The sequence below is a fragment of the Nyctibius grandis genome, chromosome 13 (assembly GCF_013368605.1).
Source record: "Nyctibius grandis isolate bNycGra1 chromosome 13, bNycGra1.pri, whole genome shotgun sequence".
Lineage (NCBI taxonomy): Eukaryota > Metazoa > Chordata > Aves > Nyctibiiformes > Nyctibiidae > Nyctibius > Nyctibius grandis.
The window spans coordinates 921,120-946,195 of record NC_090670.1 but is presented as its reverse complement, the minus strand read 5'-3'; positions in this window follow the sequence as shown (position 1 = coordinate 946,195).

Genomic DNA, 25,076 nt, shown 5'->3' with positions numbered 1-25,076 from the left:
CAGGGACTGGGGCAAGCATGGAAATCATCCCCGTGACTCCTCAGAGGGGACCAGTGTGCGACGGGACAGCTGGTCAGGCTGGGTCCCTCCCTAAGGGGGGGCCTCCTGCTCCCTGCTGCTGCTTTGCCTGCAGCCTGAACCACACCGCTCCTGACACCAAAGTGGAGCTGACAGGGCGACTGGGCAGACAAAATAACAGCAGCCAGAGCAATCAGTGTCTCCTGAGGAGGTGTTTATACTGCGAGGAACCCCTGAAGGGATCTGAGCAGAAACGGGAACAGAAGCTCCTTTGCTTGCCTTGAACTCCTGCCTGTAAGCCGGAGCGTGGAGCCCAGCCAGCGCAGCCGCCTGGTCCCTCTGCCCGCAAAGCTGGTCTCCAGGCTCTTACCCTGAGCAGGAGGAGTGAGAAATGGAGCTGACAGGAGCTCCTGCAGCACTGGGAGCTCAGCAGACCCCTGCCAGCAGATCCCTCTCTCCCCAGTCAGCCAACTCCTCGCCTCTCTGAAGCCAGCCCCGGCTTCTCTCAGCATCTGCTCCTGCTCATAGTCCTCTTCCTTCCCTCCCTTCCTACCCCGACACTCATGGTGTGTTTCTCTCAGCCTGCAAGATCTCCGGGGCAGGGAACGAGCCTCCCTCCAGGTTTCATGCCCCAGCCCCGCGGAGCGAGAGGGTTTGAGCTGTAATGAATCACGGCGTGGGTCTGGCTGGGCTCGGCTGCCCCGGAGCGTGGCGTCTCTGCCGGCGGCTCCGCTGGCAGCACACGCAGCCGGGAGCGGGCTCGCTTCCTCCCGCAACAGCCCGAATCCCACCAGGCAGCAGGGGTAGGATGACAAATTGTTCTGACTAATAGTCTAAACAATGTGGAACAATGGAAGTCAGGGAGCAGCGTATAAAATATGCAGCGCGCAGGGGGCTTGGCTATTTTATTTGATTATCAGATGGATATTCCAGTGGCCGGGATCCATCAGGAATAGAACAACACACGTCAAACTCAATAAGGGTTCACGAGGGGCAGTGGCGGGGGGCTGGAGACGCTCCTCCTCCGGGGTGCAGCTGGGAAGCCTAACTTTGAACCAACTGCTTGTGCAAATGCGACAGCTCTCCCTGCCCCACACACAGGGGCATCCACCGCAGCTTCTCCGGGAGAGGTGGGGGCAAAAGTGCCTGATCCTGCCCCAGGCCCTCCGAAGAGGGGCAGGAATGCTGGGCAGATGGGAAGAGGCATGGGAAGGCTGCCCGGCTGGTGTGGTTGAGCAGATGGGGGAGGCTTTCTGTCTTCTCCTTGAAATTCCTCTGCCTTCAGAGTCATTTTGAAAGTCAAAAGCTGTTAGATTCCCCAGGACGCCCAGGGAGGGGTTTTGACTGGGTTTGCTCTGATGATATTTCCCTGCACAGCTGTTTGTGCCATCAGCAGTAGGGTTTCTCTTTAAAAGGGAGATATTTTATCCATTAAAAAGAAATCCATAAATGATGAATATGTATTCAGCCTAAGACTGAGTGATGAAATCCTCTCAAAGGTGCAAAGCTCCAGCTAGCTGGCTGTCTGCTAGCCCTGCGAGGGGCCGGTGGTGGGTTCCCTCCGAGACTCCTCGGCTCTTTGAAAGCCTTGGGCTCAGCAAGGCTGTGCAGGGCTCTCTGGCCAGGAAGTTTTCTCTCCGGAGGCTCCTTTCACTTCCCGTGTCTGAGCAGGGCAGGAACGCTCTGAGAACAACCCCTCCGAAGCTGTATCGAGATTTCCAGCTGGAACAGAAAATGTAGGATCAGCAGAAGGGGGGAAAGGAGGGTTGGAGGGGAGGAGGGAGGAAGAGCACGCTGCTCCCTGCCCTCTGCGTCGGGGCTCTGCCTGTCTGCGGATCAGCAGCACCCGAAGGACACAGGCCTGATGCTGTGCACAGACACGGGGATCTTTTCTGTTCCCATCACTCCTCTATCTCAGCGCTTCCTGGAGATTGTTTGTGGGATCTAATAACTTCCCCATCCCAAACAGTGCTGGTTTATTCCCATTGCCATAATGCAGCTTCTAAAAGTCTGATGCTTCCTTCACGGGATAAATGCAAGGGACTTGAACCTTGTACACACGATTGGCAGGCACCACCTCCTTCCTTATTTCACACTTCTTGTGTTTTCATTTATTTCTGCATTTTTATTTATTTTTGCATTAGGTCATTTATTAGGGCAACACGATGAAAAGGCAGAGAACAAGGGGGACCCAGAGGAAGCAGGCAGGGAGAGCAGCCAGCCAAATCACCGAGGCAGGAGGGAAATTTCTGGGCTGAAATTGGGAACAACGGCTCCAAGTTTGTCACTGTCTGCGCCGGATGCAAATCTGTTTGCTGGGGGATGTTGAGAGCAAAGAGCAGAAATGCTCCTGATTTCACAGGTTTGTGTTGTGAACTGGAAGATTCCAGACAGAGAAACTGGAGGAAAAATAAAAAGGAGACAAAACAATCAGAACAAACCGATGCAAACATCAGCAGCCGTGGAGGGGGAGCACTGCCCTGGAAGGGGGGGGCAGGCAGCACGGCCCAGCCAAAACACTTTAAAAGCCTTCCTTTCATACAGCATTTGTTCTTCAAAGACATTAGGGCTTGTAAAAAAGCCCTGCCATTTACCTCTGCCTCTGACATGTTAATGGTTGTATTTTTGAATCATTAAAAATTGAAATGTGCAACACTTTCAGCAGCTGCCAAACCTCCCTGCAGCCCAGCTCCCCCCCTGCTCTCCTCCATCAGCCTTCTCCCCTCTCCCTTTTCCCCGTGCTCTCTCTCCTCTGGCATTCCCCTCTCCATCCACCTCTTTCTCCTGCCCCTGCCTCCCTCCTCCTCTTCCCCGGTCTTCCCCCTGCTCTGCAGTTTGCCCCCAGCCTCCCTCCCCATCAGTCCTCTGCTGGAGTCTCAGTTCATGGGAAGCCCTTGATAATCTGCTGCTTTAATATTCTCACCTTGCCGTTCTCCTGTTCAGTGGGATTTGGAGAATTAGAAAATGTATTTATCTAGGTACGCTGGAGAGCAAGAGAAACAAAGAAACCAGCGGGGCTTTTCTAACGAGGAATGACTAATTTGACCCAGGAGAGCCCGTCCTCATCCAAGCACTCAATTTTCCCCAGCTTTTGCATCCAAAGATAACACTGGCAATGCCAGTGGCGACGATGGGGCACCTGCCAGCCCGCAGCTACTGCGGGTGCTGCTGCCAGCTGCAGGGACCGGCAGGGTTTGCTTTACCTGCTCGCTCGGATGTGACACAACCTGCTGCAGCCGGAGCAAGCGGTGCAAAGCCAGCAGACGGGAGGATTTGGAGAAGCTGCTGTTTGTCTGCTGATGGCCCCGCTCCGGGCTCCTGAGCACTGAGGAGTTCAGGTCGCAAAGCACATCCTTCCCAAGGGCAGGCTGGAACAGGGCTGGGCTCCCTGCAGCCTTCCCACGGCTTCCAGCAGTTTCTGACAGCTCGTGGACTGGAAAGGAAACACCGCCGGGTTGTCTCAGGTCTGTGCCCCTGACAAATGCCTCGGCACGGCCTCTGCAAGTGCTCTCAGCAATCGTGACCTGCTGTGGGTGCAGACAGCGCTCAGCTGGGCTTGGAAGCCTTGGGAGATGCCTCTTGGCTGGGCCTTAGTTGCAGCAGGTGCCTACGACAGCCCCAGGAGAGTGGTGAGAAGAGTGTTGTGGTGTCACATCCCTGTGCCATGGAGGGTCCTTACCACACTGCGGTGTCACCAGAGCTGGGGCTCAGAGGGGTGTGGGATCACCCGCAAGCTCTCAGGGAGGGGGGGTCCCTGGGGGGGCGGCTGCTGGAAAGCACCCTTATGGAGACGAGCAACAGTGCCATCACCCTCCTGCCTCCCCAGACGCAGGCGGGGGTGCTGGGGATGCAGGCAGGGAGCACTGGGAGGGCCGGGGGTGCAGGCAGGGAGCACTGGGAGCGCTGGGGGTGCAGGCAGGGGGCACTGGGAGCGCTGGGGGTGCAGGCAGGGAGCACCGGGAGGGCCGGGGGTGCAGGCAGGGAGCACTGGGAGCGCTGGGGGTGCAGGCAGGGAGCACTGGGAGCACTGGGGGTGCAGGCAGGGAACACTGGGAGCACTGGGGGTGCAGGCAGGGAGCACTGGGAGATCTGGGGGTGCAGGCAGGGGGCACTGGGAGAGCTGAGGGTGCAGGCAGGGAGCACTGGGAACGCTGGGGGTGCAGGCAGGGAGCACTGGGAGCGCTGGGGGTGCAGGCAGGGAGCACTGGGGGTGCAGGCAGGGGGCACTGGGAGCACTGGGGGTGCAGGCAGGGGGCACTGGGAGCACTGGGGGTGCAGGCAGGGAGCACTGGGAGCACTGGGAGTGCAGGCAGGGGGCACTGGGAGCACTGGGGGTGCAGGCAGGGAGCACTGGGAGCGCTGGGGATGCAGGCAGGGAGCACTGGGGGTGCAGGCAGGGGGCACCGGGAGGGCCGGGGGCGCGGGGGGCTCCCGGGGGCGCGGGCGCTGTCCATGGTACCGCCGCAGCCGGCCCGGCGGGGACAGGCGGCAGCGGCCCCTCTCCGCAGCCCGGAGCGCTTGGTTTGGGTTGAAGCCATCCAGTCCAACCCCCCGGCAAGGAGCAGGGACATCTTCAACTAGATCAGGTTGCTCAGAGCCCCGTTCAACCTGACCGTGAATGTTTCCAGGGTTGGGGCATCTACCACCTCTCTGGGCAACCTGGGCCAGTGTCTCACCACCCTCTGCATAAAAAATTTCTTCCTGATGTCCAATCTAAATCTACCCTCTTTCAGGTTAAAACCATTACCCCTTGTCCTATTGCAACAGGCCCTACTAAAAAAATCTGTCCCTGTCTTTCTCATAAGCCCCTTTAAGTACTGAAAGGCTTCAATAAGGTGTCCCTGGAGCCTTCTCTTCTCCAGGTTGAACAACGCCAGCCTGTCCTCGTAGGGAAGGTGTTCCTTCCCAAGAGAGCCTTCTGCTGGGCCTGATTACGCCAATGTGGATGCTCAAACGCCTGCTCAACCCTGTGGTCTTCCTGGAAACAGACTGCCTGCCTGCTGGTCAGTCTATTCATGTCTCATCTTGCACGCTTGAAAAGGATGGCAGATATCATGGTTTGGTGGTTAGAAAAGAGTATTTAGGTCAATGGATTTGGGATTTCTACTGAAAACAAGGAGGTAGGATGGGATTTACTGATTTGAAGCTGACACAAGTAATCTGTGGATTTTTTTTCCCAAATACACAAACAAGTGTGGTTTAGTGGGCACAGGCACCACAACTGGTTCTGAAAGAGTTTTGCTTGTGTAGTCTAGAAACAAAACAGAGGCTAAGATGTATATGATTGCTGCCTATATAAAAATAGGAGAGGAAACACCCAGGAATGCAAAGAACTCTTTAAGTGGAAGGACACTGTTGGCATAAGCATGAATTGGTAGAAACCTGTCGTGAATAAATGTCAGCTAAAAATTGAAGGAGGTTTCTCCTAATCATCAGATGAGGGAGTTTATAAAATAGCTTTCCAGTGGGGTAATTGAGGGAAGAAATATAACTAGTTCAAGATGGGAGCCTGACAAATTTCTGAATTTCACTTTAGGATGGGGCTGGATTTGACAGCCTGGCCCCTCTGGACTGAGTCCCGCCTCAGCCCAAGACTAGCTGCACTTGTGTGAGGTGGAGAGCCCTTCTGCTCCCATCACATCAAACCCACCTCCTCCTCCCCGCCCCGTCGCACAGACACGGGCCACGTGCAGCCCTGCACCGCACCCCCCCCCCCCAAAACTCGCCTGTCCCTGGCACAGAGGCTTTTCAGCTGGTTAATAAGCCGTGACATGCCAGACATCGAAAGTATGAAAACTGGCCAATTTTTTAATATTTTAAGCCCCATCACATATACTTTACTGGTCTGAGCAAAGTGCTTTAGGACTCCTTAGTGAGGAAATGGAAACTATCATTTTGTATAACCTGCCTGAGCTGGATGGAGCCCCTGATCCCTGCCGGACCCCTCCTCCTCCCAGCACCCACCTTCCCCTGCTCCCACCTCTGCTGCCCAGGTGGGGAAAGCACCCAGAGAGCGATGTGGCTGCGATCACCAGCACTGGGGGTGACGTTAGCAAAGCGGCCGATGGCCTGCCCGGCAGGGAGACGGCCAGAGGAAGGGACAGGCAGGAACCATGGGAGCTGGAGCTGCTCGTGGTGACGTGGCTGGTTTGCAGCCTGTGAGCTGGAAATGCTGTGAGACGCCCATGTGCTCCTCGAAAGTGGTCTTGGGGCAGAGGTGGCTGCAGGGTGTGGAGTCCAAGCGCTGCTCTCCACCTCGCAGCTCCCCCTCCAGCAGCACCCGCACACTGCTGCCCCGTCCCAGGCCATGCTGGGAATCGCTGAGTGAGGTACAGGCTTCTGCCCAGGCTCCTTTTTTAATTTAAATCAAGGAAAGGTATTTTTTTCTTCTTCCTTTTACTCCACCCTGAGTGTTGTGCATTGCCACTGACAAAGGAGCAGGAATTCCTCGCATTTCTTTGGCTGTTTAGCAGAGCTGTTGCCCTACTCTCCCCTGTCAGACACTAATCTCTCCTAATATTTAACAGTCCCAGTAGGCAGCAGGATTTATCCTCTGGCCTTTCTACCTGTCATTTCATCCCTTCTCACTAAGGAGCCCTTTGATTCCCTTCCGAAAAGAGGTGCCAGGACCAGCGTGATGGATTGGCTCGTGCTGGCAGTTAGAGAACCAGCTCCATTTTTCTCTGTTCCAGCTGTCGGGTATTTATCTGGGGCAGCTCCGTACAGCTGGGGAAGGCCCTTGTGCCTCCTCACAGGGAGCCATGCGGACGGGCAGGCTCACGGAGCGGGACGGTGGCGTGGGTGTTAATGCTCCGGCTCCTGCAGGGCCCGGCTCCAAACCGCAGACCTGAGCTGTGGACGTTTTAGCTCCTGGGTTGATCTGGATCTAATACCATCATCCATTTCAGGGAGGAATTCCTCCCTCACCGCTCCCCAGACATCTTCATCCCTCCCCTGTCGCTCTACCTCCACACGTCCCCCTTCCTCGGCACCCCAGCTGCCATCTCCTCGGATGCACAACCCAGAGGACAAACACCCTCAGAGGGGAATAGGTTCACCCTGGGACCCACACACCACCCCATGGGGCTGCTGCCAGCAGAGCTGTCCCCCCGGTCCCCACCCTGCAGGAGTCCATCCCTGTGAGATGCACGGCTGGCGGCAGGGTGGAGGGGAGGTGCACCCCAACAAGGTGCTCCGCTGTTGAGCAGGGCAGGTCCTTGAGACCCCGCACCCCATTAACGGGGCCAGGAGAGACCCAGTGCCTGGGAGCCAGCGCTGCACCAAAGCGTCTCCTCGCTCCCCAGGCAGGTGGTTAAGCAGTTCAAGAGCTGAAGGTGTCAGGGCAGCACAGTAGCTCTTTATATCCCTAACGAGCCCTTTGATTGCTGTTTCCTTAGGCTGGGAGTTGGAAGTCATTAGGCTCCAACCTGTCCTGCCTGGGCTCCGGTTACTTGTTCGGTGGAGGCGAGGGCTGCTCTGCAGGGCATTTCTCCATGGGGGGACCACGAGAGGGGCAGAAACCCTACTCCCCCACTAATGACCCTTCCCGTTGTCACCTGCCACATCAGGCTGCCGATCCCAGCCCCGATAAGCAGCAGCAGGATCCGTGTAAGAGGCTGCCCGTGCGAGCGCGGCGGAGGCAGGGTCCGGTGCTCCCTCCGGCTGCCACCCCTCGCTCCTTTGCTCACTTTGGTTCTTCCCCTCGTGCCTAAATTGTGGCAACTTCAGAGCTCTGCAGGGCACCATGAAGAGCCAGACGATACTGCCAGAGCACAGCTGTCCGAGCAGCCGACCACTAGCCCTAGTCCAGCCCAGCCCTGAGCAGCTGCGACTCCCCCACAGTCAGGGGGACCCTAAAAGCTGACCATTTCTCCTGACTTTTTGGTGGGGAAAGCAGAACACCCCAAATCCTGGGTCTGGCCCCTTCTCAGGTGCTTTACGTAGAGCCTTATGCATGCCGGCTCTTTGGGCAGGTGTTGGACCCCGCAGCATTTGGGGTCTGACCCAGCTCCAGGGTGCAGGGGTAAGTCGAGGCACGCTGAGCAGGAGGTGACCCCTGATGTCCCTTCCTACCTGACTTTGTCCTGTAATCCCGCACAGGGGTGATGTGATTTCCCAGGGGTGACAAAGAAGCAAAGGCAGAGCCGGGGACAAGGGCTCTGGTCGTCCCATGGGAGGGAGATGCTCCGTGCGTGGCCCCAGGTATCGAGGATTTCTCTTCTTTCCCCAAACGGGGTAAAGTCAGGTGCTGGCAGGACAGACGTCCCTGTCACTCCCCTTCTCCCCAGCTGCACACCTCTGTCCTCGCCTAACACAGCCACCACTAATGCCAGTATTTTGGTCACAGCTCGGTGTGATGAGAATATCCACGGAGGAGTTCGCAACGTCAGCGTGCATGTGCAGATATTTCACCGCCGGTGCCAGCGGGGACGGGGAGCACGGTGCCCGGGGAGCCTTTGGACACAGCTGGCTTTGTCGGGAGGAGGGGAATAATCATGACTTTTGTCCGAAGCCCAGCGCCGGCGCTGCCGCTGTTCCACGCCGATCAGGTTTAAATCCGCGTGCAGACAGCTGGCACAACCCGCGCACACTCAGCCCGCCGCTGGCTCAGCCCGAGAGGGCCCCTTCTGAAAAGTCGTTAGCGAGGCTTTCAGGGAAGGAGTGTGCACCATTGTGCGAGGCGCTGAGCTTGTTTAAACAGCGCCAGCGCGAGAGGAAAGGCTCCCCGGGGGCCTCGTGGGAAGGTTTCTGGGAAGCTGGAGGAGGTTGGTTTGCTCCGAGCTCCGGCTCCGTTGTCAGGGTGCTCTTGGTGATGTGCTCCCCGTGCTGCACCCATGGGGGGGCTGCACCAGGGGGTTGCACCCCTCGCCTTTGCGTTGGTGCAGCAGGACAGCCCCGGCGAGGGATGGTGAGGTCTGGGATGGGGAGCTGTGGGATGGGGAGCTGTGGGATGGGGAGCTGTAGGATGGGGAGATGTGGGATGGAGAGCTATGGGATGGAGAGCTGTGGGATGGGGAGCTGTGGGATGGAGGGCTGTGGGATGGAGAGCTGTGGGATGGAGAGTTATAGGATGGAGAGCTGTGGGATGGGGAGCTGTGGGATGGGGAGCTGTAGGATGGGGAGATGTGGGATGGAGAGTTATAGGATGGAGAGCTGTGGGATGGGGAGCTGCGGGATGGAGAGTTATAGGATGGAGAGCTGTGGGATGGAGAGCTGTGGGATGGAGAGTTATAGGATGGAGAGCTGTGGGATGGGGAGCTATGGGATGGGGAGCAGCTGTGGCTCCTTCCCCTCTGCAGCACCAGCTCCAGCTCAGGGGTGAGAACTGGGGCCCCCATCTCTCCTCCTGCAAGAGCAGCGCCAGCGTCTCCGTTGCACAAGAGCTGGGGTTGCATCTGGGCATCGCTCAGCCCAGACCCTTTCTGCCCCCACCCCGCGCTCCCCCAGGGCTCACCCAGGCTCAGCTGAAGTGGGAGCTGGGTGAGCCCCACTGTGCCTCTGCTCCGGCTGCGGCGGGGAGCCGGGACCAGCCGAGGCGCAGACAGCACTGAGAGAGCGGAAACGTTGCTGAAAAACATTAAACTTTTATGAATCTCCAAGCAGGCTTGGCGTGAACGCAACTTTGTGGGGTTAAGCCCATCATTACTGGATGCAAGCCAGCCTGTTTTCCACTAAAAATAACCTCCTGGCCCAAGGAAATGGGGCTGTCCCTCCGCACAGCTCGTACCCCCGCAGCGCGGCGCTGCAGGGTGCCGTGGGGGCTGTGGCGTGCCCGGGGAGGTTTGGGAGGCAGAGAGGAGGTTGCTGGAGGATGGCTGGGTCACCCCAGCTCAGGCTCTGCCCCCACTCCTGCAGGTGCAGGTGGGTGAGTCAGACCTCAGCCCCGTGCCTCAGTTTCCCCATCTGAAAATGATGGATAAATGAGATACCGGCAAGGCAGCAATTTGAATTAATTACTGTTTGTAAAGTGCTTTGAGGTCCTTGGGTGAAGGATGCCAGCGGAGCACGATTGCGAAGGCACCGTGCGGTCGGCCCGGAGGGCTTCGGTGTGCTGGGTAGGAAGGGACTGTTTACTCGGGTTAGCAACAGATGTACGCTCGCATGTGGACGTCTATTACGCAGCTACATCCTCGCTGAGTTTGCAGTAATCACTCGGAATGTATTTTGCCTGCCCTAACGACGCAGTTAATTGCAGGTTCCACCTGCCACGGGCACTCAGATGCTGATGCTTCCCCTCCTCCTCCTCCTCCTCCTCCTCCATGCCCTGTACACGAGGCCCTGCTGCACAGGGGAAGGTGAGAAGCCCCTGGAGACTTGTGAGTCCATGAGAGGACAATCCTTGACCCATGGCCCAGGCAACCCCCACATTTCCTCGCCCAGCTCCCATCGAACCCAGCCTGCGGCATGACGCCCCCTCCATCCCCACGAGCATCCTTCCCCAGCCCGCGGCCAGCCTGCCCTGCCATCCCCCGCCGCTGCCCAGAGCCGCGCCGTGATGGATGTGATTAATATATGCTCGGAGAGCAGTCGATCCTTCCGTGCTTGCTTTGAACCTCGGATCATTAATGTCTCCATATGGGCACCATTTTTCCCTGTCACGCCGCAGCTGTATCTAGAGGGAGGGAAGCGAGTCCGCTTCCCAGTGGCAGAACGCCGAGGAGCCCCAGCTCCGGAGCCTTCCCCACCTTCAGGAAAGGTCAGAAATATAAATAGCTGTTGCCAGGAGGTCCTCAGGCACAGAGCAGGAATGGAGATCGCTGCTCGGCTGCTGCTCGGGAGGACTTTAATAGCCTTTTTCTGCCCGTTTTTCAACTCTCTTGCTGCTCTCTGCTCCTTTCCCCTCCATCGCTCGCTCCCTCTCTACCTCCCCTCCTCCTCATTTCATTTTTCTGAAGGGCCGCAATTTCTTTTCAGTTTTATTTCTCATTAAAAATAAATACTGTTGCTATAATTTACAGTGAGTTTAATTAGAAATGAGTTACGTGATCTAAGCATTAGGATTTAATTGCTCGTTCCTAAAACAATTTTCTCATCTGAAATGTCCCCAGTTAATGATCATTCATTAAACAGGATTTGAGCCTCTTAAGTGGAGTTAGAAGGGCTGCACATTTCCTCTGATAGCTGCTGCGGCCAGCCCAGTGCTGGGCACGGAGGGCCCGTTGTGCCCCGGACCTGGGGGCACCCCCAGCTCCTGTGGGCACGGGGGATCCCAGGCATCCATGACCGTGCTCAGCGGTGCCAGGGGTTGTATTTCGCTGGACAAAAGCCACGTGCTGACACCCGCACCTTCCTTTTGGGAGGTTAAACCCCCCACGCTGCGGCGAGGGCGATCTTGAAGAGCTCTAGCTGGTTTTCTTAAGGGGGGGCAGATGTTTTGCATGAGGAAAGTTGATTAATCAGAACAGAAACATTCGCAGGAAGAGTAGAGCGGTGTCAATGAGACTGGTTTGTGCTTTACTTGCTCGTTTTTATTCCAAAAATTTCTAATCAAAACCACATCTGGAGGGAGCAACCCTTCGCCTGCCCCCAGCCCCGTGCCCAGACCGCCGGGCTCCCAGCAGAGCACGGGGGCACCAGCCCGGGCAGGACGTGTCCTTGCTCCCCCCGCTCTGTGCCCCATGGGGCTGGCAGCTCATGGGGGGCATGGCTGGAGGGGCAGCAGGGATGGGATGGGATGGGATGGGATGAAACGGGATGGGATGGGATGGGATGGGATGGGATGGGATGGGATGGGACGAGATGGGATGGGATGGGATGGGATGGGATGGGATGGGATGGGACAGGATGAAATGGGATGGGATGGGATGGGATGGGGTGGCATGGGATGGCATGGGATTGCCTGGGATGGGATGGGATGGGATGAAACCGGATGGGATGGGATGAGATGGGGTGGCATGGGATGGCATGGGATTGCCTGGGATGGGATGGGATGGGATGGGATGAAACCGGATGGGATGGGATGGGATGGGATGGGGTGGGATGAGATGGGATGGGACAAGACGGGACGGGATGGGATGGGATGGGACGGGATGGGGTGGGATGGGGTGGGATAGGACAGGATGGGATGGGATGGGATGGGATGGGATGGGATGGGATGAAACCAGATGGGATGGGATGGGACAGGACAGGACGGGAGCACTCTCTTGCTTCTCAGTTTTGAGCAGCAATTCCTGAAAAGAGTTAAGCCAAAACTAGCAGATTCCTGTTAAAAACTTTGTTTTGACACATCAGTGTTTTTCCAGGGGAAAAAAAAAAAAAAAACAAACAACAAAACCAACCCCAAACTCTCTCCACTTGCTTGGAAAAGTCCATCCCAGCTCCTGCTCCGAGCTTCCCTGCTCTGGTTTCTTTCCCTGTCTCGGGGCTTCATTTACATATGCATGTTGATGTACCCACAGAACAGGGATACCTGAGTAACGATTGTGGGAGAGGACGGCGACACCTCCGAGCTCCTTTGCCCTGAGCTGAGGCGCAGAGGCAGGGCTGGAGCCGCCCCACTCCCCGGAGCAGCTGGGGAGGAGCAGGGCCGGGCAGGAGGGATGGCATCCCCGGGACACGCGTGGGCCAGCGCAGCCCGCAGCGGGAGGACACTGTCACCTAGCAACTGGTAAGCAAAGACTAACACTTCCTTGGGTGTCACATACCAGATCTCTTTCCAAGGAAGTATAAAGTGGGGAAGAGCAGGATTTGGGGAGAGAGAGAATGAGAGAAGCACGAGCGTGAGCCAGCCCCGGGTAACCTTGACCGCGTTAACAGATGGCTGGGACCCAACGAGCGGCGTTTGCAAAAGCACCGCGGCTCCATCAGCAAAAAAAAGGCTGTTAAAAGGGAGAAGGCAGGCCGGGGAGGAGGGGGCTGCATGGCAAGGGGCGGCCGCCTCCAGCATCTGTCAGTGCACGGCTTTCAGGAATGTCTGTGTATAAATAAACGCAATGAAAAGGTCCCCAGCTCCAGTGAAAGGAAATGATTTCCTCCTCAAGTGATTATGGGCACCATTATGCAAATAGTAGCCAGGCCAACGAAGCGGCCTCGTAAGGAGAGGGGAATAGAGCCAGGGAAAGAGGCTGTGGGGTCTCCAGGGAGGGGAGAGCAAGGTGTCACCTGTGCAGTGACATGGGCAGAGAATAGCGGGGTGGTACCCACAGGAGGGGCAGCCTGGGAAAGAAGGTGCCAAGGCACTTCTGGTGGGGAAGAGGGATTTTCTTGACAGCGATGGGAAAAAGAAGAGAAGAAAAAATGAGAGAGAGAAGAGAGAAAATGAAAAAAGAGACATGGAAAAAGTGAAAAGGGGAAAGGGGAAAGGGAAGGGGAAAGGGAAGGGGAAGGGGAGGGGAAGGGGAGGGGAAGGGGAGGGGAAGGGGAGGGAAAGGGGAGGAGAGGAGAGGAGAGGAGAGGAGAGGAGAGGGAAAAGGAGAAGGAGAAGGAGAAGGAGAAGGAGAAGGAAAAGGAGAAGGAGAAGGAGAAGGAGAAGGAGAAGGAAAAGGAAAAGGAAAAGGAAAAGGAAAAGGAAAAGGAAAAGGAAAAGGGAACAGGGAGAAGCCGGGATCTGCACTGTGGAAGTCCAGGAGCCTTGGCTGGGTTTGTGCTGTCCAGGCCGGTCATCGCGGCCGCTCAGGGCTGCCCAGCTCTCGCCCCGGGCACTGCCGAAGCTGCTGGAGCTGCGGCCGCCCCACAGGGCTCGGCTGTGTTCCTTTCTTCTCTCCTTTGCAAGCATTTAGCAGTAGCAGATAAATAAACCGACATCAATCATCTGTGCATAGCAGCACGATCACCTTACGGGACTCATTTCCTCTCAAAATACACAAGTTTAATTTCTATTTGGCTTTCCTTAAATTTTAATGTCTACTTTTGACATAAATATTTTAGTGTTTGGGGAGGGACAAAGTGGAAACGGGTGATAGGAGATACCACGGGGCTTTCCCTCAGGCAGAGCGGGAGCATCCACGCCTCTACCCCTGCACGAGCAGCAGATGCCCAGGGTCTGGGGAGGTCCTGGACCAGCAGGTCCCAGTCTCAGACTGCTTTGTAAAACCAGTGCCAGCTGCTGGGGTGGGCTGAGCCCCCCAGAACATGTCCCATCATGGGGGCTGGAGGTGCTGCACGGGCAGAGCTGGCTGCAGCCGTGGGGCACATCCCAGCAGCACCTAACCCACACCATCTCTCACTGCACCTTCCAGGGCACGGCAGCGCGAGGAAAGCCTGCCTGGGGGATGGCTCCTGGTGGCCAGGCAGAGGCTCCTGCCAGCCTGGGGCTGCTGAGAGCCCCCCAGCACAGCACGAGGGGCTGCCCGGGCACCCCGGTGCTGCTGCCCTCCTGCCCCTGCCCTCGAGCGGGGCCGGGGGCTCCGTCTCCATCAGTGCTGTGCGCTGTGAATATGTCTTGGCTTTTCTACAGCGTTAAGCAAATGAGTTTGGCTCGTTATTTCTGCAAGACCTTTAAAAAAGAACAACCTCCAACTGCAAAAAGTCAGCCAAAGTGTGAGTCTCAGCAAATCCTCCTCAGGCAGGGCAGGGTTAAGGGGCTCTGCCTGCACGAAGCCCCCAGCGAGGCTGTTCGGCTTCGGGGCAGGAGCCTGCCCATCGCTCTGCCAGCCCTCCTGTGCCAGGGAGACATGCTCGGGACAGTGGCATCCCTGAACAGTGCCAGCCTGGGAGCCGTAACTCCTCTCTGGCAGGCAGCAGATCCAACCCCAGCCTGCGCCTCGTCTGCCCTGTTTATGCAGAGCTCTGTAAACTCATCCCAGAGACTCCAGGGGCTGCAGTCGGATGGATTCTATAGGCCAGCGACAGTTTATTTCCTTATGGAAATTTATGTCCCCTATAAGAATATGTATAGATTGCAGGAGAAAAATGGCTCCCGAGCTCCTGTCCTCTTCCCTGTTCCCTGGATGGGCATGAGGCGCTTGGCTCTTCTATTGCTGGTGGTGGCAGAGGGGGCTCCGGTCCCCCGGCCGGGCAGTTTTCCCTCGGCAGGCACAGCCCCTGGCCCCATGGGACACCCCAGCCAGGTTGCTGCACGGGGCAGGACTTGGTGGTGTCCCCTTGGGGACTTCTGCATGGCTTAGGGTTTGTTCCTTGGGGCACCAAGCCACCAAGGACCTTTCCAGGTCCAGCAGCTCTGTAAGGGAGAAGCATCGCTCCGGCAGCCCCGAGGAGCCGTGGGGAGCACCAGGAACCCTGAGGAGCCGTGGGGAGCACCAGGACCCCCGAGGCTCGCCAGGGCTGGCCGTGTCGTTGATGTGTCCCCGCGCACAGCCCTGCCTCTCCATCACGCTGTACCACACGTGGCTGCGGACGGGGCAGAGCAGGTGCAGCGTGCTGTCGAATCCATATGGTGCCCGTTTAGTCTCACTTTGCTGTGGGATGAATTACGGCAGAAGGAGCCAGGCAAGAGAGTCAAACCTGCCGTTTGGAGGTTCTGCAAAGGAACCTTTTCCAGCCCAAAGCCTGGTCACACCTGGTCTGCTCCCGCTGTTATTTCAGGGATGTTACCTGCTTTGGCCCTGAGGGAAACACCAGCCTCCATGGTGACCCCGCCATGTGACACTGCTTTGGCTTCCCCTTCTCCCTCCTGCAGCCCGGCCCCTGGTTGCTGTGATCCCCCCAGACCTGCTCCAGTGCATCTGCTGGCTGCTGAAATGACAGCCTGAAAGAGAAGCGCTTTGTACCATGGCTCGCCTGGGAGAAGGAGATGAATCCTACAGCACGTGGAGACCTCGAGGCGGATGCCATCAATCCCTCTGTCAGGAGGAACTCTCTTGCTGGTGCTGCTGGAGTGACCGATGGACTGCCCAGTGCCTGCGTTGGTCACGGTTTGTAAATAAAGCACTCTGTCAGCCAGGCTGTAGAAATCGATGGGCAGGGCAGGCTCGACGGGCCAGGGCAGATTATCCCTCTGAGCTGTTAGCAAACTTAGGGATGGGACTTGTCTCAGCACAACTCCTCATGCTGGACACCAGCGCAACAGCAAACATCGTCCATCCCCACCAAACCATCTTGCTCCCTCCTGAAGAGCCACCAGGATCCCATTGTTCACATATTCCTTCCTTCCCTCTTCCTTCATATTATTATTCCCAGCCTGGTTTGGGTCTTTTTAACCTCTGGCCTCATGGGCTTACCTTTGTCTCGGAGGAGTTTATGGAATAAGATACATACCCTTGCCCTTTTCAGCCCAGAGAAAGCTTCTCATGACATGACAGAAATCCAAGAAATCAGCAGCTCTGCAGGTTTGTAATAAGTCTGAATCCTTCCTAAAGCCAGACACTCGGCACGAAGAGGGGTCAGCGATCCCCACGCTCCTTCCCCTCTGCCTCCTGCCATCCGTCTCGGGGCGGATGATGGGAAGCAGACGAGGCACGCTCGGGACACCCAGCTGTCCGAGGTGTGTTCATGGTTTGTGTCTGGGCAGGACCGTGCTCCTGGTGCAGCACACACAGACCTCCCACCCGGAGACCCCGGCAGCGCTCCCGCACCTCCTGCCTCCTCCTGGGATCCGCTCCCCTGCCCTGGCCCATGCAGAGCCTGGGACAGCAGCAGCAGAACTTCTGTCCATGCAAGATTCACCTCACGTGTACACATGTGTGCATGTGTGTGTATGTCCTGGCAGGCACACGCGTGTCCATGCAGGAAGGGCTCAGGCTGTCTCGCTGACCTTCTTGGAAGCCTCTCTGAGCCGGGACTCTCCTCCTGCTGAAAGGAAGGGCTCAATAATGGCGTTTAAACCCTTCTGGGCTTCCCCATGCTGACATAGTGCATGAAAGGGCCCCTGGGGCTGCCAGGGAACCAGAGCAGTAGATGCATCCATCTTCCCTGCCTCTAGCCTGCAGGTAAAATAAACACAGCTTCAGAAACACCCATGCAGTGGCATGTTACTTGCTCCTGCAGATTCAGGCTCTCACACTCTCCCTCTCTCTGTCACTCTCACTTACTCCCTGTCCTCCCTGCCTTTGGCCTCACATCCCCGTCCCGCTGCTCCCCTCCCCGGCACGGCCGGGCTGTGCAGCGGGGGCTGAGCCCCAGCTGGGGCGTGCAGAGGATGGAAACGCTGCGGAGCTGCTCGGGGATCTGCTGCCAAGGCCCATAAATAAGGGAACCCTGTTTGCTTTCTCCTTGTCCGGCCCTGTGCAAATATTTACTGCCCCTGTGACCCGTGGAGACAGTGCAGGCAGCGCAGGCAGGGCAGGCAGGGCAGGCAGCGCAGGCAGCAGCGGATGGGAAGCGGGGGCTCTGCGAGGGGTCCCTGGTGTGGGAGGCATCTGCCTTGCTCCAGCTCTGGGGATCTCCAGTCGTTGCACAGCCATAGCAATTAGCAGAGAGCATTAACACCTCACTGGCTGGTTTGAGGACCTCGTCCTGAGTCCATCAGGTTCTTTCCTAATGGCTTCAGGCTGTGATTTTCCGGGGTGCAGGGTCTGGGGAGGAACACCGGAGGGGCATGCAGCCTCCCCCCATCCTCTGCCCAGCTCAGGGGCTGGGCAGCGCTCGGGCAGTGCTGGCATCAGCTCTCCAGGCAGCCCCAGTCGTACCCGTGAGCGATTCACACCCCTTGTGCCACGGGGTGAGAGGAGTCTGTCAAAACCAGCATAACGCAGTCGCAGCAGGAGCTGTGCGTGACTGTCCGGGGAGGTTCCTCGGTTCTCCCCAGGGCTCCCCACGTCTCGTCATCCCTCGCGTGCTCTCTCAGCCTGCACCTATTTCTCCATCTCCATATTTCTCCAGCCTGCGGGTCCCTGCACCCCCGGAGAGCAGGGCCAGCCTCCCCCCGGCACCAGGCACGTCACCTCCAAGCATCTCCCACCTTCTCAGATGGACAGGGTGGGTGTGGAGCAGCAGGTCGGGCAGGAGAGCGGAACCCCGCTCCCCTTTGCTCTTCCTGGCATCACCCTGTGGTGGGTTCGTGGCTCCGGGGCGATGGTGGAAGGGAAAGTGTTAATTGCCTCCCTCTGGCTACGGAATGCTGCAATCCACTGGCCCACCTGGGATTCGCTGGTGGGAGGGCTGGGCCAGCTGTGGGCTGTGTATTTATCCCAGGGATGGGGCTGAGGGGTGGTTTGGCTGTTGGTGGCCTTGGCACTGTGGGTGAGGTGTTGGGACCAGGATTGGTGTGAGCCCCTCTGCTCTCTGGTCAGGGACCCTGGCCCTCTGCTCTGCCTGAAGGAGCCCTGATTTGCTTTGCCTTTAGGTAAAGGTGTGTTTCTAGTTTGATTTTTCTGTTTAGCCCTGCAGCCAGATTTCTTGGTGGGTGAGGAGCAGGGGCTGGACACAGCTCCAGCGGTGACTGCGGTTCAGATGGTGCTGACAGAGGGGTAGAGATGTCGTGGTAAGTCTGCCCTTGGCCTTTCTGTCTTCTGACCTACTGCAGTACGTGTGTTTCTCTGTAATCTCCCTACAAGGGAGTTGGGAATGCATGGAAATATTTAATGTCCTCCTTGCCCTTTCGGTGTCCCCAGTGCTGGCAAGCTCCGCAGCCAGCCAGACCTGTGGCTGAACAGATTCACTAACAGCTTTCTTTTGTAATATCTCAGCTTGGAGAAGTTAATTATCTCCAAATATTGAAAAGGGCAGATGGATTTTGTAGGATTTACTTGGCTGTGTAATTTTGGTGCCCCAGAGATGCTATTTGGTCTGGCTGCGATGAGTGACACATCATTGCACCCGGGCGCAAATGTCACTTGAGTATATTACTTCCTCCCTCTCCTGTTATTTGCCCACCGGGGAGAACTGTCTCTTCCAGGCTGGCCCTGGCTGTGCCGAGACTGCTAATGCTCTCCCCCAGCCCTCTCCAGCGTGGCTATCTCAGGAGGCACCGGAGGCAGCTTCGCAAACTTCCACCCTGTGTTTAATAGCCAAAGCCTGGGACTGGGAGGCAGAGCTGCAAATCGAGTGTCCCTGGCTCGGGCTGATGGATATTTGTTGGGAAAGGCTCCTGAGCACATCCTGAGTAGCTGCAGTGCGAGGCTGGTTAGTCCCTGGGGCTCGTGAGGAGCCCTTGCTCCAGCTGGCTGGAAGACGGCCCTTCTCAGCCCCTCTTTCATCACTCCCGTTCCTCGAGCCTCCTCTCAAGGGCTTTGGGGATGTCTGTGCTAACGCTCTGGCAGAAAAATGAGGGGTGGGGTGTGAAGGCTCGCTCTCCCTGGGGGGAGTGTGCTCCCCCTCTCTGGCTCTGCTGAGCGCTTGCTGCTGGAGCCCTGCTTGGCTCCGCTCTCCCTGCCCGCTGCTCCTGCCCCAGCTGTGCAGGACCCACCCGTGGGCAGCCCTGGGTTGTATTTAGGGGCAGGGGTGTTTTGGTGTGATGCTCAGAGCAGAGAGAAATTCTTTATTTTTCCATCTCCTCCACATCTTACATGCTCCATATCTCTTTGTGCTTCGTTTCAAGCAGCAAAAAGTTAACTGTGCCATCGCATTATGAGCGTGCTCAGCCCAGAAACTAAATAGAGATGTTCCCAGTGAACTTGCTTTAGTCTCAGTTTGTTTGCCAAGCAAAGCAATCTCCCCGTGCAGTTACGGCTCTCAGAAGTTGTCGAGGTGGAGGTGACTGCTAAAAAGCAGACAGACACATAGATTTTTGGTGTGTGCTTGGGTTTAATGCAGGAGGTGAACTTTGGGGGACCTTTGCAACACTCCACTTCTGTTTATAGGCAGAAGTTGACTTCTGTGTTTGGGGGATCTGAGTCAAACAGCTAAAGGGCCTGTCTGCGAGGGTTTACCAATTGTTGGAGTTGATTGGATTGGACTGGGGAGGGCAGTGACCACAATGCTTCCCTCCTAGCCTCCAGCTGGTTTGACTTGCGATGCAGATGTTTTCTCCTGTCACCTCTTAATGATCCTTTCTCCCCTTGCGGGTGTATGATTTCCCCTGGAAGTCTCCAGTGAGTGGTTTCCATCACAGTTTTGTCCCTTTCTTTTCAAGTCTACTGGCAACTTCTATAGAATCACAGACCTGGCATGATCTGGGGTGGGAGCAGATTGAATTGCAGTATTTCACCTCTGGCTGTCAAGCGAGCCCGTGTTACCCTCCGTGGGGCTGACAGCGAGGAGACACCCAACCTGCTGGGATATATAAAGTGAGCTGACAAGTGGCCTGGTTTGTAGAGCGGAGTTTTCACTCTGAAATGTGTGCTCTGGGTGAGCAGCATCATTCCCCTGGCCGATGGAGAGGGGCCTGGGATGGAGGAGGAGAAAGGAATGCTTGGCTCGGTGGAGCCGGGGAGGAAGGGGAGAGCAAACGCTCTTCTGGGGGATACTATTGGAAAGGCATCATAGAGGAGAAGTTCATAAATCCACGGGGCTTCTCACAGCTGAGGCTTGATTCATCTGCACATCAAAGGAGACCAACAGCCCCTCGGTGAGGCTGCAGGAGTCAGGGGGAAGAGGGGGTGGCTGAAGCACCTCACCCCAAAACACATGTGCTCCGAGACCCCTCGCAGGCTACAGGCAGAGGTGGAAAACGTATCCCCTGCGATGTGCAGTGTGTGCCTACGGGTGCTTGGGGTCTGCTCCGTGCCTCGGATCACAGATACTGTAGTGCTGGCTGGAACACGAGGTGGAAAGGTTTGGCGCTGATGGGCTGGGGGCTCCTGCCTCCTCGCCCGTCTCGGGGCTGGTGTCAGGTCTGTCGATGGGAGAGGGCAGCCTTGACAGGAGATAAAGCATGTGCCATGTTTATTGACCGCTGCTGCTGCAGGGGAACTAAACCTTTCCTCCCTGGGGGACTGTACCGCTGATTGATACTTAGGCAGCCTCTCGCTGTGCGTTTTTCTCCTCTCTGACTGTTTCTGGAGCAGGCGGTGTGGGCGGAGGGAGATGCTGCACAAACCAGCCGCTTCTCCCCAGAAGAAATCCCCACTGTGTTTGAGAGGAGGGGGACCTTGTTTTCCCTGTGGAGGGAAATGAAAAGCAGGGTTTGTGCAGCAAGGTGTGAGTCCAGCCATGGGAATGGAGCCACAGGGGCTGTGCACCATGTCTCCAGCATGGTCCTGCAGGTTAGGCAGGGCCACGCACACTGATGCTCGTGCCAGGACTGGGTTTCCAACACCTCTAGCTTCTTGGGACCTAGCTGCAGCAGGCTGGCAAAGGCCCTTTGCTGCCTGGAAAATATAGCTTGGTTTTTGCATGGCTAGATGTTGAGAGGACAGCTCTAGGGGTACATCAAAAGTACTCCCAGAGTTACTTCAGAGTAACTCCCCCCCCATTTCCCTAACTCCTGATGGGAAGAGCTGAGCAGGGGATGCGGCAGCTTTCCAGCGTCTGCTGTCCCCTTGGCTCTCTCCCCTCATCCATCAGATGAAGGACAGGAAGGTATTCTTGCTCCTGCCAGACCGTGGTGTCCTATAATCCTACTGGGACTGCAAGGCAGGGTTTGAACCCGGGGCTTACATAACTTTGAGTGTTAATGATGGTTTATGATCCTTTAAAACCTTTGAGCCTCAAAGGCTCTCGGAGAATCTGACAAAGCGCAGTCCTGCTGCGGGGTTCACCTTGTTGCCAAAATACAGCCAGTTCTGGGGATGGAGTGATATGGGGATTAGCACATATGGTCTGGGATGAGAGGAAAACAGCTGTCACCACACAGAGCAAGCTGCTAGGGGAATACTGGGAAGGATCCACCTGAAATATCCCAAATATCCCTGACCGGAGTTTGGGTCAAAGCATGAGGAACTTGTCAGTCCTCAAGGTGGTCCCTCCCGCAGCACAGTAACCTGCAAAACATGCTGCTGCAGCAGCCGGGGACCCTGCAAGCCATCACTGATGTGATTTCTCCTGTCCTGGCCCCAGCCTTTGGGTGCAAAGCTGCCCCGTGGGCAGCAGCAGGATGCCAGAGCCCCTGGCAGGAGCTTAGCACATCTTCCAGCAGTTTTCTCTCCTCTTAAACTTTCCTCAAGTAGAGAAAGCAGCACTGGAGGAGAAGGCTCTATAAATCAACCTGCTTTATTGCCATGCACTGTTAAACTGCTGCTGCATTTCACCCTGGAGATGGCTGCATTTCAGTGCAGGATTAATTGATTTCTGTACACCAAAGGTCAAACCTTGAGCTTCTGCCTTAGTTCTTACTTAGTCCGTACAAAGGCAAACCCCCCATTGAAGCAAGCGTTTGGATATCAGCTGCTCTATAAATAACACAGAACTAAGGGAAAACTAAGCCAGGCTCTGAAGCAAAGTGCTTGGGGATCCTTGGGAAGGGACGGTGCTGGGGTAACTTCCGATGTTAGCAGCAAAGGAAAGAACAGAGGCCTGGATCACAAAGAGGGGAGGGTTTTTTTTTCTTTTTCAGCTTTTCTGCAGCCTGACTTCCTCTCTTTGACAGAGGAATCCCTGAGAAGTGCAGCCTCGCTCCGAGCCCTTTGGTCTCCTCACCTCACAGGAGGTTTTTAGCGCTGGGAGGGAGTGCAGCAGGCAGGCGGGGGGATGTCTCGCATTCCTGCTGCCCTCTGCATTCCCCCGCTCTTTGTTTCACTGTATCCAGCTCTTTTTTTCCGAGTTTGGTTTCCTTTCCCCAAGGGAGGCAGTCAGCGTAAGGAGGTAATGCTCCCCTGATTGTCCCTGCGATGCAGCAGTGCCCCAGCCCCGCTGCTCCCATCCTGCCAGATAAATCACGCTGATTTAAAATTGATCGTTCTGGGATGTGGAAGAAAGTGGAGTGGGCGGATTTACCCCATTAGGGTGCATTGATCACCATTACTGCGTGTAATCAGGGTTAATCTCAGGATTAATTGGGGGGATTTGCTGATGCAAACGATCGGCAATTTGTGTTAGTTACTGCTCTATTCGCCTCTAATGGCTTAATCAGATTACAAATTAAAAGTGGCTTCTTCCAGAGAATCTCCCTGGACTTCAGCAGGAGCCAGAGCAAGGGGAGAGAGGCACATCCAGAGCATATGGTTTGCAACTCTGAGCTCAATTACCCAGGCAGGAGGATGGATGGAGGAGCTGTGCGGAGCCCTGGGCTGGGGCAGCGCAAGGGCTGCGGGGGGCTCCGGGCACCTGCTCTGCCTGGGCTGGCTGGGAGCTGGGAACACAAAAAGTGTGTGTGGTGAGGTGATGTTAGTGCATTTTCTTCAAGGATTTCTCTGGGGTGGGGGGAAAAAAAAAAAAAACCACCCTTGGCTTGTCTTGTGCAAGTCATGGGCTGCAGGGCTGGCACGGGTGGCTCTCTGCGGGCTGGCACCAGCAGTGCTCGGGCTGTTTTGTCATGGGAAATCATTCCAGGAGGGAGTGGGAAGAACTTCAACTCGGAGCAAACCATTAAAACAGCGATTCTGCAGCAAATAAATTAAGGCTGATGAGCTGAGACTGGTTAAACTAATGCTAGAAAGGGGTCCTGTCCTGGAAAGATTCGTCTAGCAGGAGCTGAGCTGAAAGCATCTGAACTCTATTAGTAGATTATAAAGGCAGAAGGGTTTGCCTGTGAACATCTCGGCTGAAAGGATGCAGGAGAGGAGCTTTGCAGCAGCAACTGCCTGGGGATCCACCACCCACAGCACAGGCCAGAACTGGGGGGAATTAGGAACTGTTAAGTCCAGCTCTCCTGTGAGAAGGCAAAAAATATATCTTGTATTTGGAAGCGTGCTCCCATCAATTTACCTCAACAGATGGGGCTGGTTATGAGTGGGGAGGGCTCAGTCTCACCTCATCCCTAATCTGTGCTGATATCGATTGAGTTTTTGATACGTGACAGTCAGATATAAGTGCTGGAGATCTATTTATTCAGCTATTTATAAAGACATTAGCAAACCTGAAGGAAAAAAGGAAAGTGAATGTTTCAAGTGGCTGCTGACAAGTTAGAGCAGTTTAATAAATCACTTGTAATAAACTGCTTTACGTGTGCTGAGAAATGCCACTGACTTCTTTAACAAACCATTCATGATGAAACACGCAACACTTAAAGATCAGAAATTCATTTGTGGGGCCCGTTGATGTGTTCTGACCGTTCCCTGCTTTAAACTACTCGCCAGGTATGTCTGCCTTGGTGTGTGCTACCCAGACTGGGAATAAATCTGTTGGGAAGTCTGTAACTCCTGGGGAGGGCATCTTTGCCAGGAGCTGCTCCTCATCAGTTAAGAGCTGAGCAGGAAGGGGTAGCCCATTCCTCATTCCTGGCTAACGCTCCCCCCTCTGTCCACAGCATCCTTATCTCCCATCCAGCTAGCAGAGACAAAGCCCTTTTCTAGGGAGCGGATCAGGGGGTGCGTGTTTTTGCCATTGCACTAAAAAATACATCTCATTTAGGATTAGGTAATGCCACTCCCTGCTTTTAGCCAACCCAGCAGGGGCAGCTGCTGCTTGTCACTTTTTCCAAGCCTTTGAAATGCAGCAGCTCGAGCTGTGGCAGGACCTCGGAGGCCAAAGGACTTACATTTCTGGAGGGAAGAGGCAAATACCACGGATGGATTTAAAAGAGCCTGAAAGGTGTGTTTAGACTAACAGGAGGGGGCTGGGAGGCAGGTCTGCGAAGGGGCAGGTCACCGGTGCTGAGCAGGGCTATCGGCAGAGCCAAGCAGCAGCTTGGGCACTGAGGTTCAAGGAGTTTTAGATGTATTTGCCTGCAGCCTGGCAGCCCTTCAGCCCTCCTGCCCCCGAAATCCTGCAGGCAGCTGGGGGGGTGAGCACTGCCGTGGTGGGGCCAGAGCATCGCTGGGCTTTCTGCGTCCCAGAGCTCAGGAGAAAGCCAGCTGGCCTTGCCCTGCCTCTTGTAGCCAGGGGAAAAAGGAAAACTTATTTTTTTTTCCCCTCTCCTGACTTGGCTTAGGTTTGGGGATCTGCAGAGTAGGCTTTGAAAGGGACCTGATGTGGCTTTGGCAACGTCTGGCATCGTCTATCCCAAACATTCACATGAAAAGGTAAAAAAATAGTTCCAATAGAGGCACAACGATCTGACCTGACTTTAAACACTGCTTTTGTTGTGCTCCTCGGGCTATGTGGTGTTACAGGGAGGCTTCGGGAGACATTGCAATGCATATGACCTTCTGGTTCTAATGTATATTTCTACAAAAAAAAGCAATCAGAAAAGGGAGGAGATGGTCAGGGGTCATTCCTTATTTTTATTTGGATGCAAACCAAGG